Source organism: Octopus bimaculoides, chromosome 4, assembly GCF_046866305.1.
Source record: "Octopus bimaculoides isolate indiv1 chromosome 4, ASM4686630v1, whole genome shotgun sequence".
Taxonomy (NCBI): Eukaryota; Metazoa; Mollusca; class Cephalopoda; order Octopoda; family Octopodidae; genus Octopus; species Octopus bimaculoides.
Genome location: NC_142931.1, coordinates 17694944 through 17710626, shown reverse-complemented (window position 1 = coordinate 17710626; position 15683 = coordinate 17694944). Strand labels below are relative to the sequence as shown.

The 15683-nt window shown below is 38.4% G+C and overlaps 1 long non-coding RNA gene across 1 annotated transcript in view; it reads right to left on the bottom strand.

The window, feature by feature from the left end:
- Positions 1 to 696: 696 nt before the first annotated feature.
- Positions 697 to 15683, bottom strand: part of LOC149135974 (uncharacterized) — a 114832-nt gene continuing 99845 nt past the window's right edge. Inside the window, exon 3 of the long non-coding RNA XR_016241307.1 lies at positions 697 to 951. This is a non-coding gene — a long non-coding RNA (uncharacterized LOC149135974). The remainder of the gene's footprint in view (positions 952 to 15683) is intronic.

Sequence of the window (15683 nt, the reverse complement as noted above, 5' to 3'; positions counted from 1 at the left end):
TATTACAGAGTGGATTGCATGCTTTTTATATGGTACCAGCATTGACAAGGTCAAATCAGCAAAAGCCATCCCTGGATTGGGAGGATCGTTATAAACGAGATGATGGATTAAGTATCATCATCGTCGTCAGCATCATCATCATCAGCATCATCATCATCATCATCATCATCATCATATAATGTCCACCATTCCATACTTGTATGGGTCAGACAGAATTTGTTGAAGTAGATTTTCTGTGCCTGGATGCTCTTCTTGTTGCCAACCCTCATCTGTGTCCAGGTAATGTAATATTTCTCATGGCCAGACATGTTTTTCCATGGAAGACTGGAAATTAACGATATCACTTGTATGATGCTGATATTCAATTACAATCATCACAGACATCAGTACAATGACACACACATACATACACACACACACACACACACACACACACACACACACATATACATACATACATATACATACATACATATACATACATACATATACATACATACATATGTGTGTGTGTGTGTGTGTGTGTGTGTGTGTGTGTGTATATGACAGGCTTCTTTCAGTTTCCATCTACCAAATCTACTCACAAAGCTTTGTTCAGCTCAGAGCTATGGTAGAAAACACTTGCTCAAGGTGCTGTGCAGTTGGACTGAACCCAAGACGACATAGTTGGGAAGCAAGCTTTTTAACCACATAGCCGTGCTTGCATCCATAATTCCAAACTGGACCCAGAATGATGACTAGCAAAAGTTGACCATAGTGAGATTTGAACTTGAAATTTAAAGGAATACAGTAATCACTCACCATACTGCAGTTAACCTATCACGCCTTCAGTACATCGCAGATTTTTCTGGCTAATATAAGTAAATTTATATATTGCAGGTTTCTTCAGCCGATGGGTTTATATTTTTTAAGACTTTAATTATTTCTGTGGTAAAATAAGCATTTCCATGTCTAAAAATTAATAAATTAATAAATTAAAATACAGTACACTACTGCTCTGTATAACACATTAATTAAAATATATCAAAAGAAAATACGTAGTGTACCATAGATGAGTAAACAAAGAATCGCACATACTATATATACATAAATATATACAAATTATATATATAATAGAAAAAAATATACAGTAGAAGACACTTACCCAAGGTGCCATGCCGTGGGACTGAACCCAGAACCAACCACATGGTTCTGGGTTCAGTCCCACTGCGTGGCACCTTGGGCAAGTGTCTTCTACTATAGCCTCGGGCTGACCAAAGCCTTGTGAGTGGATTTGGTAGACGGAAACTGAAAGAAGCCCGTCGTATTTATGTTTATATATATGTATGTGTGAGTATGTGTTTGCGTGTCTGTGTTTGCCCCCCACCACCACCACCACCACTTGACAACCGATGCTGGTGTGTTTACGTCCCCATAAATTCGCGGTTTGGCAAAAGAGACTGATAGAATAAGTGCTAGGCTTACAAAAAATAAGTCCTGGGGTCGATTTACTCGACTAAAGGTGGTGCTCCAGCATGGCCGCAGTCAAATGACTGAAACAAGTAAAAGAGTAAAAGAGAGTTAAGAGTACAGTATTGTTTCTACCTCATGGATTTTCACCTATCGTGGGGGCTTTTGGAACGTAACACCTGTGATTGTCGAAGGATTATTGTATAACTAAATACTTCAAGTTTGTTCATTTATTCTCTAACTCTCTATCAATTCTGATAAACCACCTACACCTCAATTCTGATAAACCACTTCCACCTCAATTCTGATAAACCACGTCACCTCAATTCTGATAAACCACTATCATTTATTTGATTGCTATTCAAATAAACGGATGAATTAATAGATATAATGGAGTAGTACAACTCAAAATGTCTTACAGTAATCAATTCTGTCTCTTTTGGTTCTGAGTTCAAGTCCCACAAGAGTTAACTTCACCTTTCATCCCTCTGTGGTCAATAAAATACGTACCAATATCAATAATACTGACAACAATTTAGCTGATCATACCCGCTCTTTTATAAAGTTTGGCTCTGTGTCTGCTTAATCAAAATAAATCAATATTTCAATATCTAATCTATTTACTCCTGTATTTATATATCAGAATATTATCCCCAAGGAACATCTTTGATGTTTGATGATAGATTATCTCTCATAGGCTGAAACTATAATCTGCAACAATATGTCACATCGACTAAAATTCAAATCAAAGAACAATGTTCAAGCCAAATGACATTTTCTTCATATTTATTGGAATAAATAAGCCATTAATAAGCAAGGATTTACCACATTGAAACACACAGACAATTTTGTACAACAGATGTGTAGTCTATAGAATCAACCCCAGTACATAACTAGTACTTTTATATTCTTTTCTACTCTAGGTACAAGGCCCGAAATTTGGGGGGAGGGGGGCCAGTCGATTAGATCAGCCTCAGTATACAACTAGTACTTAATTTATCAACCCTGAAAAGATGAAAGGCAAAGTTGACGGTGGTGGTGGTGGTGGTGGTGGTCGTCGTTGTCGTCGTCGTCGTCGTCGTCGTCGTCGTCGTCGTCGTCGTCGTGGTGACGGCGATGACAATGATGACAGTGACGATCACAGTGGTGATAACAATGATGACAATGACGACAACAGTGAGAGAGTGTGATTTGAGGGAGCCAGCAGCTATTTATAGCAGGTTGAGCAACAATGTAGTAGTTGATTCATAGACATTCCAACTGATTCCTTGTGGAACCATTTTGTTTTCTTGAAATCTGTCTAAAACAATGGCTCTTAGCTAATGGCTCTTAGACCTTTAGTGATCCATGATTGAATGTTCTATGGTTCACCGAATAATCAACTAAATTAGTGTTATTTTTTTGTTCTTAAAGGGCAGTAAATTCATACCAGATTTTCTTAGGTGAAGTTTATTGGTAGTCACTTTGCTATGTTAAAGATTGTAAATGTTAATATGGGTGGTAATTTCTGAGATTTAAAATATTAATTTTATTAAATATTGATTACTGCTTTAATTAATTTAAATAATCATTTATAAATGTAAATCTTATATGCAGAAAATTAATTTTAAATTGCTGTAAAAGCAGCTATATTTAATTCTCTTGATACCAACCCACCTGAGACAGCCCTTGGTTCTATGATACAAGCATCATTTTCTAAAGGATCTAAATTAAAACCTTCCATCACAATTTCCTGTTAATTTATGTTCCAAATACCATGTTTATTATGACAAAGTTTTTTACTAAATTTTTCATTATTTTCAAAATGAATTGGGATAAAAGTATTGTATTTCAACAGAAATGTGGTAACAAAAGGGTTAAAAATTAAATTTAAATGAAGAAAAAATAAAGTGAGCTTTGAGTCCATAAACTAAATAAAATCTCAGACATTGTAGCCAAGTGAAAATACTCAGGTGAATAGATTAAATTAGGAATTACTTATCATGAAAACAAGGGCATGGATCTGCCTTTGGATGCTTGTTAATGGCTTAACGAACATTGCTTAATTGAGACTTTAATTATAGAAGTGTCATGCAAATAGAAGACAAATTTGCCTCAGCCCATGGGCATATAGCATAATGGTTGAGAGCTCGGGATACTAACTCCAAGATTGCGAGTTCAATTCTAGGCAGCACCTTGAATAAATAATAATAATAATGACGATGATGATGATGATAATAACATCAGCAAAAAATACCTTAGGAATGAGAACCCAGGATTGAGTTCAAAATCCTACCAGGACACCTGATGAAGGCTGGAGAGTAAATCAACTGAAATGTTGTGGTAACAACAAACAAAATGAGGACATATATCCATCTATTGTAAATAATGTAAATAATGTACAGAATTCCTCATCTCAAAAATATTGAACAGTAGAATCAGCTCTATCTTATAACAAAAAAAAAGAAGACATATTAAACAGTTTAATCAAGGTTTATCTGGGGCCAAATGACAATAATAACGACCTTTTAATGACCAACTGAATATATATCAGAGCTTAGTCTTTGTGGGTGAATCAGTGGAAGAATTAGAGGATAAGCCCTGCATAAATATGCTGGGCTTAAAAGCCAACCTAGCCAGGGAATAAGTTTTGGTTGGTTATCAGAGAAGTGGGCATGTTCAAAATGAAGGAAATTAATATGTAGGAACTCTATTCTGTGTATCCAGTGTAAAGGAACGAAGACTTCATATGTAACAGAGGCACATAAAGAGGCACAAACTCATAACAGCACTCTTAAAATTAAATCTTTCAGAAGCCATCAGCAGCTCCTGGTGAGCCCAGATGTCTCCTATAAGCAGTTGATAGCTTTTGTTGGTTGTTCTAATCAACAGTGTTGTGAAAACATAATGGCCAGAGTAAGGATAAAGTTTGTAATGTTCAGAGAATTATTAACTATCTTTACTCTTTTATTCTTTTACTTGTTTCAGTCATTTGACTGCGGCCATGCTGGAGCACTGCCTTTAGTCGAGGAAATCGACCCCAGGACTTATTCTTTGTAAGCCTAGTACTTATTCTATCAGTCTCTTTTGCTGAACTGCTAAGTTACAGGGATGTAAACCACCAGCATCGGTTGTCAGGCGATGTTGGAGGGACAAACACAGACACACAAACACACACATATATATATATATATACATATACATATACATATATACGACGGGCTTCTTCCAGTTTCCGTCTACCAAATCCACTCACAAGGCTTTGGTCGGCCCGAGGCTATAGTAGAAGACACTTGCCCAAGGTGCCACGCTGTGGGACTGAACCCGGAACCATGTGGTTGGTAAGCAAGCTACTTACCACACAGCCACTCCTGTTGATTTTTGTTTCTGTTTTTTTTTTTGTTTTTGTTTTTTTTGAATGGAGACCAGATTATGTGACACTCATGTACAAAGTGTAATATCAAATGGTAGCAAAACATGGGCATTGAAGGCTTGAATGAAATTAAATGGCATGGTCCACTGGATGACCATCTCGTGCTTTTTCCCTTGCTTAAGCAGCCTGTCTCTTCAAATTGTTTCATCTACCTTGTATCATGTGTAAAAGGTAATATAATGACGAGACTGTTTTCAGCATTGTAAACCATTAAACTAGATGTGAATTTACTTTATCAATCTACAACTGCATCATCTTCTCACTGGTCTTACCATTTCTGTCACCAAGTAAACAGGAGTGGAAACATGTTTGTCTAAATTCAAATCTATATCTGACAAATCATTCCGATATTTCTCTGAGCAACATTATTGTAGACATAATAATTACCATTAAATGTTCTTAAAGAATAACATATTCTGGCATTTAATTGACACAGGAGCAGAGAAGATGAATGATTTTTTTTAAAAGCATTTACACACTTCCTATAAATAGATTCGATAATGCAGAACTAGAAAGGAGACACTGACGTAGTTACCTGACACCTATTCTTGGAAGGTATAGTTGTCTAGTTTGATATAACCATCAAAACAGAGACCATGCTGGAGCAATATCTTCATTATATGTCGGTATGAAATATAAGATATTTAAGAGAGTGATAAACAAGAATTGGGATTTCTCTACCTTTCTTAAAGGCATTAGCAACATAAAAGAATCTAATTATAATTTTTCCGAGTGTTAATTTCATCTCCAAAGATGAAAAGTCTTCTAATATTTATATCTACATCTTAATCTTTTTGATCGTTTAAATCTCTTTGATCTCCATTTATCATTAGGTGTCTTATTCAGTAATGTGTACATAGTACAGGATTTGATTTGAACTCGGAATTGATATTGCTAAATTGGCTTCGATAGTATTTATAATTATAAAGATTCTGATTTCAAGTCCTGTCTGGTGTTATGTACATATCCAGTTAATTGGAGGCTGTCTTACAAATAATTAAAAAAAGATATGAGAAATACAAAGAAACAGAAAAGAAGGGAGATAAGAAAGGAAAAGAAAGAAAAGGAAAAGGTGGGGAGTAAAGCAACAGACGATGGAGGGGGAGGAGCAATGGGCCACATACCCCAAAACAAGTGGGATGCTCAGCCGCAGTAATGACCATGATGGTGTTGCTTCAGAGAATGGTCAGTGACACTCACTGCAGCATCTACTCCTCCTCACAGGGCTCATTTCTCTGATGGGCCACCGCTATCCCTATTTTGCAAAGGAAATCGGTAATACAGGGTGCAGATCATCATCATCATCATCATCATCATCATCCATCATCATCATCATCGTCATCATCATCATCAACATCATCGTCATCGTCGTCGTCATCATCATCATCAACAACAACATCATCAGTAGCTGCAGCAGCATTTTAATTGTCTACTTATTCTAAATCACATGATCACGTGACCAACCAGGCTACCAGATGCTGTTGCACATCGCTGGTCACAATGCGTTTTCCCATTGGTTTAGCCTTCAAATAATGCCAAATCTGTTGGCCAGGCAAGCAGACCGACATTACCCCCGGATCGAAGTGGGGCTGGAGCAATGGGAAATGAAGTATTTTGCTCAAGAACACCATGCACCACTCAGTCAAAGAATCAAACTCATGATCTAGCAATCATGAGTGCAATAGCCGAACCATTAGGCCACCTGCCTTCACATTTGTTCTACATAACTAATGTAAATATCCAATTATAACAATTAAAATTTGCAAAATATTCTTCAAAAGGGGTAACTAACCGAAGGACTGGTACTAATGTACTAAATGGATTAAACAAAAAAATATTAATTTAATTAACATTAAATCTGTAGTGCAGGTGAAAAAAAATGATTAATTAGTTTAATGATTAATTCTACTCAAGAAAGGCAAGAGAGACAACCCACAGAATTTTAATTAATTAAAGATAATTTAAAATAGAATGCAATATGATATTTATGATGCTACGATGTTAACTATGGACTTGTCTTAGTTTTATTAGTTCTCATCGACAAAGAGTAATTCTTACCAATTATTACCAGGTGTAAGAAAACAGAAAGCAATACGTAGAGTTTTAGTGAATAAATAGAGTGGAGCAGAAAAGCCAATGGATGCCAGCTGCATGAAAAACAAGTAGCAAAGTCAATGCTGGCTTATATTATAGATTATTAGATTATTTCATTTGCTTGTTTCCAGAAAAATTACTATGTCAACCTTTAACAGATATATTTATTAAAATTACATAAAGATATCTTGAAATATTAAAGAGTAAATTTATTCAATAAATCGCCATTGGCTTCAACCATGGTCTCCAGACAACTTCTAAATCTCCTGCAAACTCTTCTGGACGGTCTCCTTGTTTAAGTTGGTGAATGCTGCCATGATCCTTGCCTTCAGTTCATCTTTGGTGTTACAAGGGGTTTTGTTGGTCTCTCACTCAACTGCACCCCACAAATAATAATCAAGGGGTTGCAGTCTGGGGAGTTAGGTAGCCAGATATTAGGGGTGTTGTGTCACAGAAATTGTCTGACAGCCATGACAGGGTTCTCCTGTTTGTGTGGTAGGGTGCAGTCTGGTTGCCAGACATAGGGTCTTCCAGCAGTTATCCTCTTCACCCAGGGCAGCACTACCTCTTCCAGACACCTAATGTAGGCCTCTGTGTTGAGTCTGAGACCATGTGGAAAGATGAATGGAGGCATAACGCCACCATCACTAGTGACCACTCCAAACACCATGATGTTGACTGGATGTTTGATTTTTATCACTTTCGGTACATGTCCTCAGATTGACACCCAAACACTATGAAATGCTCATATTGGAGATTCTTGCACAAATGCCAAGCAGTACAGTATGTTGTTTCCAAATTTCTGGCAGAGTGAATTGTGTCATGGTGGTGTTTTTCTCACAGACAGTGCCCAGCTAACCTGCCTATACTGTGTAGTTGACAAAATCAAGAACAAACAATGCACATGCATGAAATTAAAAATATAAAATGGCGACAATTTACCCATCGCACCCTGTATGTATGTATATATATATATATATATATATATATATATATATATATATATATATATATATATATATATATATATATATATATATATATATATATATATATCCATCCATCCATCCATCTATCTTCTCCACCCACTATTCTTGAGAAAGCTGGTGGGGCTGGAGCCCTCAGGTAACTCCTCAATAGGATCATATCAGATGTAACCATCATTAAATTTTTCTGTCTGGATTCCCAAGTGCAGCCAACTGAAACAATGGATATTATTCAACCATTTCATTCTTAGTCTGCTCCTATAACTCCTACCAGTTGATTCAGCTTAAAGAATCCGTCTTGCAATCTTTTCCTGCAACATCCTAAACACACGTGTAGTACAACATGTCTATAGTACCAGTGGCTCAACCTAAAAAGACTCCCTGATCTCTGAGTTACTAATCCTAGAGTTAGTCTCTGCATTACTCCAGAGACCCTTTGGAAGAACCCCATTTTGACTGCTTGTATTTGCAATCATACTCTTTTGGCCATTACCCAACATTAATAACCATAGGTGAGGATAGGCACACTAAATTGAAGATAGCAAGTTTGACTTTTTTTTTTTACCAATCTCTCTTCCTTTGAGGATCAAATAACAGTGCAGGGACATTAGTGTTCAGCTTCCTGCCTTCTATCATTCATGAACACAGCCTTAACTCATTAAGTCCCAGAGTACTTAAATTTCTGAATATTACTTTGAAATTTTTACAGATGATTGAAAATAGGTTAAAATGAAAAAAATAATTATTAAAACTCCTTTACTTCAAGTAGAAATGGAAATATTTGGTGTCCTATAAATAGGCCACTGAGACAATGTGGTATAGCTTATTTAATGTTCTCATTTAGTGTCCTATTTATAGGACAGTGGGACTTACTGGGTTAAGGTACTTAAACTCTCCACTCATCTCACATCTCACATGTTCCACTAAAGTGCAGAGTGCACTGAGATGAGTCTCTTGAGAAAACCAATCTGTCAGTTTTCATAACACAAATTCTTGTCCCTGCCTTGCAGCACTCAGCATGGAACCTATTCAGTGCATGCTGGAGACCACCTTTTGATGGACCATGTAGCACCATGTTTGCAAATATCAGGTGACCGATTCTACACCCACCAATCGTGATATCACTGGCTATGCATGTTAATCCAGTTCATAAAAATTATGAAAAGAAGAGGTGACAAAACACACACCTGTTGAAGTCCAACATACACATAAAAAGGTTTCAGTATGGCACCATGATGGTGGTAGTGTCTTCATTGGCTTCAAATGCTTCCAGCGCATCAGAACAGACTTGCACCCATCTCTCCTTCAGATCAAGTGTCAACTGCCAAAGTACCGTACCCCCTTTTGCACACACTTCATGATACTCAAAGTCTTCTCCCACCTTTTGTTATGTATTGTGACCAAAATACACAGCCATGCATTAAGCTCATGGCTTGCTTACTATGGGTCATCTGTCCATGTGGATCAACTCATCCATTCGCTGGCAATTTATGTCAGTGATTGCAGCTGATGGTCTCCTACTGCGCAGTTTGTCACCGATGCTAGTTTCCCCTTCTTTAAATTTCTTCATCTATTCGTGGGCTTTCCTCTTTCAACAGTATTATCTCCATAAGCAACTTGTAAATTTCTGCAGTTATTGGACAGCTTACACCTTCCTTTGTCAACCATTCAGCGTTACATGTTGTTTCTGCCTGGAGCCCATTATTTGCATGTAATATGAAGAATGCACAGAAGAGTTATTATAATAGAACTGTAGATTGCTTAATAAAGAGAGATTGCTTAATAAAGAGAGATTGCTTAATAAAGAGAATGAATGGGAGAAAGAGAGCCTGCCTTATGTCGACCCAATAGAGGGACCAGCTATCCGAGTTGATAGTACCAGGGTAGATAAAGCAATTAAGAGTATGAAGACCGGGAAAGCCCCCGGCCCATCAGGAATCACTGCAGAGATGCTCAAAATATCTGGCAGTGTTGGCTATAGCCTAGTCACCCGTATTACGAACCAGGTGATACACGAAGGAGTCATACCCTATGACTGGTGTAGCAGCATCATAGTCAACTGCTACAAAGGTAAAGGGGACGCTTTAGATACAAATAATTACAGAGGCATCAAGCTGTTAGATCAGGTTATGAAAGTTACAGAGAGGGTCATAGCCCAACTAATTAGGGAGCGAATCAATTTAGATGAGATGCAGTTTGGGTTCGTGCCAGGTAAAAGCACTACTGATGCCTTATTTCTAGTGAGACAGTTGCAAGAGAAATACCTAGCCAAGGATAAACCTCTGTACCTGGCTTTCGTTGACATGGAGAAAGCCTTTGACAGGGTCCCCCGATCCCTTATCTGGTGGTCAATGAGGAAACTTGGGATAGAAGAATGGCTAGTGAGAGCTGTGCGAGCCATGTACAGAGATGCGGCCAGTAAGGTGAGGGTTGGAAATGAGTACAGCAATGAATTCCGGGTAGAGGTAGGGGTCCACCAAGGTTCCGTCCTCAGCCCCCTATTATTTACCATAGTCCTCCAGGCAATCACAGAGGAGTTCAAGACAGGTTGCCCCTGGGAGCTCCTCTATGCTGATGACCTTGCCCTAATTGCGGAGTCACTATCAGAACTAGAGGAGAAGTTTCAGGTGTGGAAGCAAGGTCTAGAATTGAAGGGCCTTAGAGTCAACCTAGCTAAAACCAAAATCCTAATAAGTAGGAAGGTAGATAAAACACAAACCCCTTCAGGTAGATGGCCCTGCTCAGTATGTAGAAAAGGAGTAGGTAGTAACTCTATAAGATGTACCCGGTGCAAGCTATGGACACATAAGAGGTGCAGCAACATCAAAGGCAGGTTAACTAGCAAGTTAGTTTTTGTTTGTGGCAGATGTTCAGGTGCAATAAAGACTGCAAACAAACAGGAAACAACTTCTATCTCATTCCAGGGTGAAAAACTAGAGGTAGTCGATAGCTTCCGCTATCTGGGCGACCAAGTTAGTAGTGGGGGTGGGTGCGCTGAAAGTGTAGCTGCTAGAATAAGAATAGCCTGGGCAAAGTTTAGAGAGCTCTTACCCCTGCTGGCGACAAAGGGACTCTCACTCAGAGTAAAAGGCAGACTGTATGACGCATGCGTACGAACAACCATGCTACATGGCAGTGAAACATGGGCTGTAACTGCTGAGGACATACGTAAGCTCGCAAGGAATGAAGCCAGTATGCTCCGTTGGATGTGTAATGTCAATGTGAATACCCGTCAGAGTGTAAGTATCTTGAGAGAAAAGCTGAACATTAGAAGCATCAGTTGTGGTGTGCAAGAGAGACGATTGCGCTGGTATGGACATGTGGTGAGAATGGAGGAGGATAGCTGCGTGAAAAAGTGCCACACCCTAACAGTTGAGGGAACCCGTGGAAGAGGTAGGCCCAGGAAGACCTGGGCTGAGGTGGTGAGGCAAGACCTTCGTACATTGGGCCTCACCGAGGCGATGACTACGGACCGAGACCTTTGGAAATGGGCTGTGCGTGAGAAGACCCGGCAAGCCAAGTAAGATCATTGCCAGTGCCACTGGACTGGTTCTTGTGCGGGTGGCACATGAGATGCACCATTTTGAGCGTGGCCGTTGCCAGTACCGCCTGACTGGCTCCTGTAGGATTTTCGAGCGAGATCGTTGCCAGTGCCCCTGGACTGGCTTGTGCGGGTGGCACATAAAAGACACCATTTCGAGCGTGGCCGTTTTCGTGCGGGTGACACGTAAAAGCACCCACTACACTCTCTGAGTGGTTGGCGTTAGGAAGGGCATCCAGCTGTAGAAACTCTGCCAAATCAGACTGGAGCCTGGTGTTGCCATCCGGTTTCACCAGTCCTCAGTCAAATCGTCCAACCCATGCTAGCATGGAAAGCGGACGTTAAACGATGATGATGATGATGATGATGATGTTATTCTACCAACGTGTGCAGTTTGAATGACATTAGTTAATAAAAGAAGTCATTCCTATTTCTGCATTATCTTCAGAACAACCCCTATAGTAAATTAAATAAAGCAGTAATTTCTGTATACAATGTATGTCAAAATGTGCATCATAAACCATATATCTAAGTTTTATTATCATTATTTTGGTTTGTCTCAGGTTCAGTCTTATTCCTGGTAGGGATTGTGTGGATAGTGGGTTACTACCTGTAACCTTAGGAATCCATACATTTTCAGCAGTCTTTCAAGTGCTTAGGACCCTCCTGATAATCTTTGCTGTCCCTAAGAGACAAACTTTCTGTAGGAGTTCTACCAGGCATTCTATTTCAATTTCCCTTGTTATTATTATTATTATTATTATTATTATTATTATTATTATTATTATTATTATTATTATTATTATTATTATTATTGTCTTTGCACAGCTTCTAACGCTAGAGATGTACTATAGTGCCAGCTGTTTACTACCTTATTTTTGAAGCACCATTCGGAGTATTCGAGCAGTTCCAAGCAATGCTGTTTTCTGCAAGTTCTCCACCCATATTGCAGCCCCTATTTGTTCCTTGTACTTCTCAAGATTTTTACTCACTCTTCCCAGGGCTCTGACAATTATTGGTACAACTTCCACCTTTCCCCTTGACCACAACTGTTTTAACCTCCCAAGCTAATCTGTCATATCTTTCAGCTTTTCTTTCTTCCTTATCCCATTATTATTAATTATTATTATTGAGTGAGAGAGCAGTGCATGCCATCAAAGTGACACTGGGATAAAATATGCGAAGCCCATTACACCCATCATGACTACCCATCTGATAAGGGTACACCAGGCACATGCATCACAACCATATGTGCACGACGTGGTGATCTCATATCAAGATAAACAGCACATGACCTAGCAGGTGGGGCCCAGTTAGAATTTTCTTCAGGTTGAGTAGCCCATCCCACTCAAAAGGTCCCTGAATAAGGTTTGTTTAAGGAGGTTGAACAAAAGACCCATGTTTACAAAGGTGAATTATTCAAACCCCAAAGAACTCCTCTCAACAAATGGCTATGATGCTCCCCCACTACTTCTGCTCGTGATCAGAGATGCACATATCGTCAGCCACCAAGGGACATGCTCAACTGGTTAAGGTCAAACAACTGACAAACAAATCTGTGGTATTGAGCAGAACATTTGCTGTAGCCCATCTCTTATACCAAGACAAAACAATGTACATGATAACACTTCCAGTCAATTAAGATCAGAAGCCATGAGAGCCACTGCCTTATTATTATTATTATTATTATTATTATTATTATTATTATTATTATTATTATTATTATTATTATTATTATTGTTATTAACTGCAGTGAAGTGTTGGCTGTAATAAGGTTTCATATCTGACCCCAAAGTGCAGAACTTTAGGCATGTGTTTCTTACCCTAGTGTCAGGTAAACTAATATGTTGTGAATAGCATTTGGTAGACAGACTTTCTGCAGAAGCCCATTGTAACTATTCAGTTAGATAGCTTGCTGTTCTCGGTTCAAGTCCTTCTCAGTCAAGCTGATCTTTCAATGTACTAGGGCTGACAACGTTTATATACCAATAATGCACTGGGGTCAATTTATCAATTATAGAAATCCCTAACCCCTGATGAAATCAATACCTGTCTATACATACATATGTAAATATTCCATATATCAAAATCTATATTTACGATATATATGTTGTTGTTGCTATTGCTGTTGTTGTTGTTGCTGTTGTTGTTGTTGTTGTTGTTGTTGTTGTTGTTGTTGTTTTTGTTGTTGTAGTTTAGCCCCAGGTCAGTCTTAATCAAGTAAATCACTAGTCACAGGCATTCTATTCATGACCAACCTGTCTTTTCTTTGAGCATAGTACATGCAAGCCTACATTTTTTAATGCATCTCTTCTAAAACAATAGGAGATAATGTAATGATGATTTAGCTTCTATTTCTAGTAGGCTAAATGACCTCGTAAAAGCTCCTTTATTGGCTCACATAATATATGATAATATATGCGCTGGTGAAGGTGGAGATAGAGTTAGATTGGCAGCATCAGTAAAGTGATAAAGTAGCGATAAATTGCATTGCGGTATTCAGTTACGTTCCTCTACCTTCAGAATTCATATCCCACCAGGATTAGCTTTGCCTTTTATCTTTTCAGGGTCGATAAAATCAGTACCAATCAAGTACTGGGGTCGAGTGAATTTGACTGTTTCCTGACCCAAATTTGTGGCCTTATGCCAAGCTTAGAAATCAATATATGTATATGTGTGAACTGGTCTGTTTGTAAGGGCATAAGACTCCGAGTGAAATAAACTTGCAATGGAGTGTATACATGTGTGCAAGTGAGAGGAAGTGAGAGAGAGAGAGAGAGAGAGAGAGGAAATGGAGAGAGAGGGGGAGTGGAGAGAGAGAAAGAGTGTATGTGTGTGTATGGAAGAAAGAGAGGAGAAATGGAAAGAGAGAGGGAGGGAGAATGGAGAGAGAGAGAGAGAAGCGTATGCTCAGAAGGAGAGGGAGTATGAGAGAAAGAGAATGAAGTGAGGAGAGAGTAGTGTGTGTGCAGTGAGAAGGTGAGAGAGAGAGAGAGAGAGAGAGAGAGAGAGAGAGAGAGAGAAATGTATGCAAGGACAGATATAAACAGAGAGACAGAGAGGCAGAAAGTGACAGAGAGCAACAGAGAGAGAGCAACAGAGAGAGAGCAACAGAGAGAGAGCAACAGAGAGAGAGAGTGACAAAGAGAGACAGCGACAAAGACAGAGAATGACAAAGGGGGTGTGCAACAGAGAGACATAGAACAGAGTGTGACAGAGATAGGGTTAAGAGAGCAACAGAGGGAGAGAGCAAGAGAGAAGCAAATGCAGAGAGACAGAGAGAAAGTGACAAACACAGACAGAGACAGAGAGTGACAGAGGAAGAGAGCAACAGAGACTGAGAGGTAGAGAGATAGAGAGACACAGAGAGACACAGAGAGATACAAAGAGATACAGAGAGACAGAGAAAAACAAGGGGAGAAAGTGTAATATAACAGAGTTTTATCAGATTTTCAACCTGCAGAAATTCTCTGATTTTCTGTATCCAATAAAAGTCTTTTGCTGATTTGACTCTCTTCTATGTCATATTAAATCTAACACCTTAGGTTGTCTCACAAACTTTTAAATGAGATTTCACATACTATTCAGCTTAGAACACGGTTTTTGTCTCCTTCCTTAATATTTTTGTTCCTTTATCATTTCTAAAATTTTTCATTAGTTTTTTACATTTTTTTTTTAACCCCTGTATTCATTATTGCATATGCTTACGTTTTTTTTCTTGTCTTTTCTCCATTTGTGTTGCAAGCATTATTCATTTGAGAAGTAACAACTCTTTTCTTTTGTTCCTTTTTTTTTTTTTTGGTCTTTTATTATATATTTTAATGATAAAAATATCTCATGACACAATTCCACCACCTTTTGCAGTTTGCTTGTTCTTCCTAATCATGCTTACATGCCAAACAACCAAACAACCAACTTCCAAAACAATTTCCTTTGTCATTTGAAATTAGAAATTTTCCACAACACACCTCAAGAAATGGTTTGAGACAATTTTAAATTAAGCAAACGAAAACGGAAAAAAACACACACACACACACCCTATGGCATCATTAAGAAAGAAAGAAAGAAAAACGAAAGAAAGAAAGAAAGAAAGAAAGAAAGAAAGAAAGAAAGAAAGAAACTGGTACAAGAAAGACATCTCTATTCTACAGGTTATTTCTTCCATCTTTGAAATACAGTTGTTGAACATATATACCGGGTG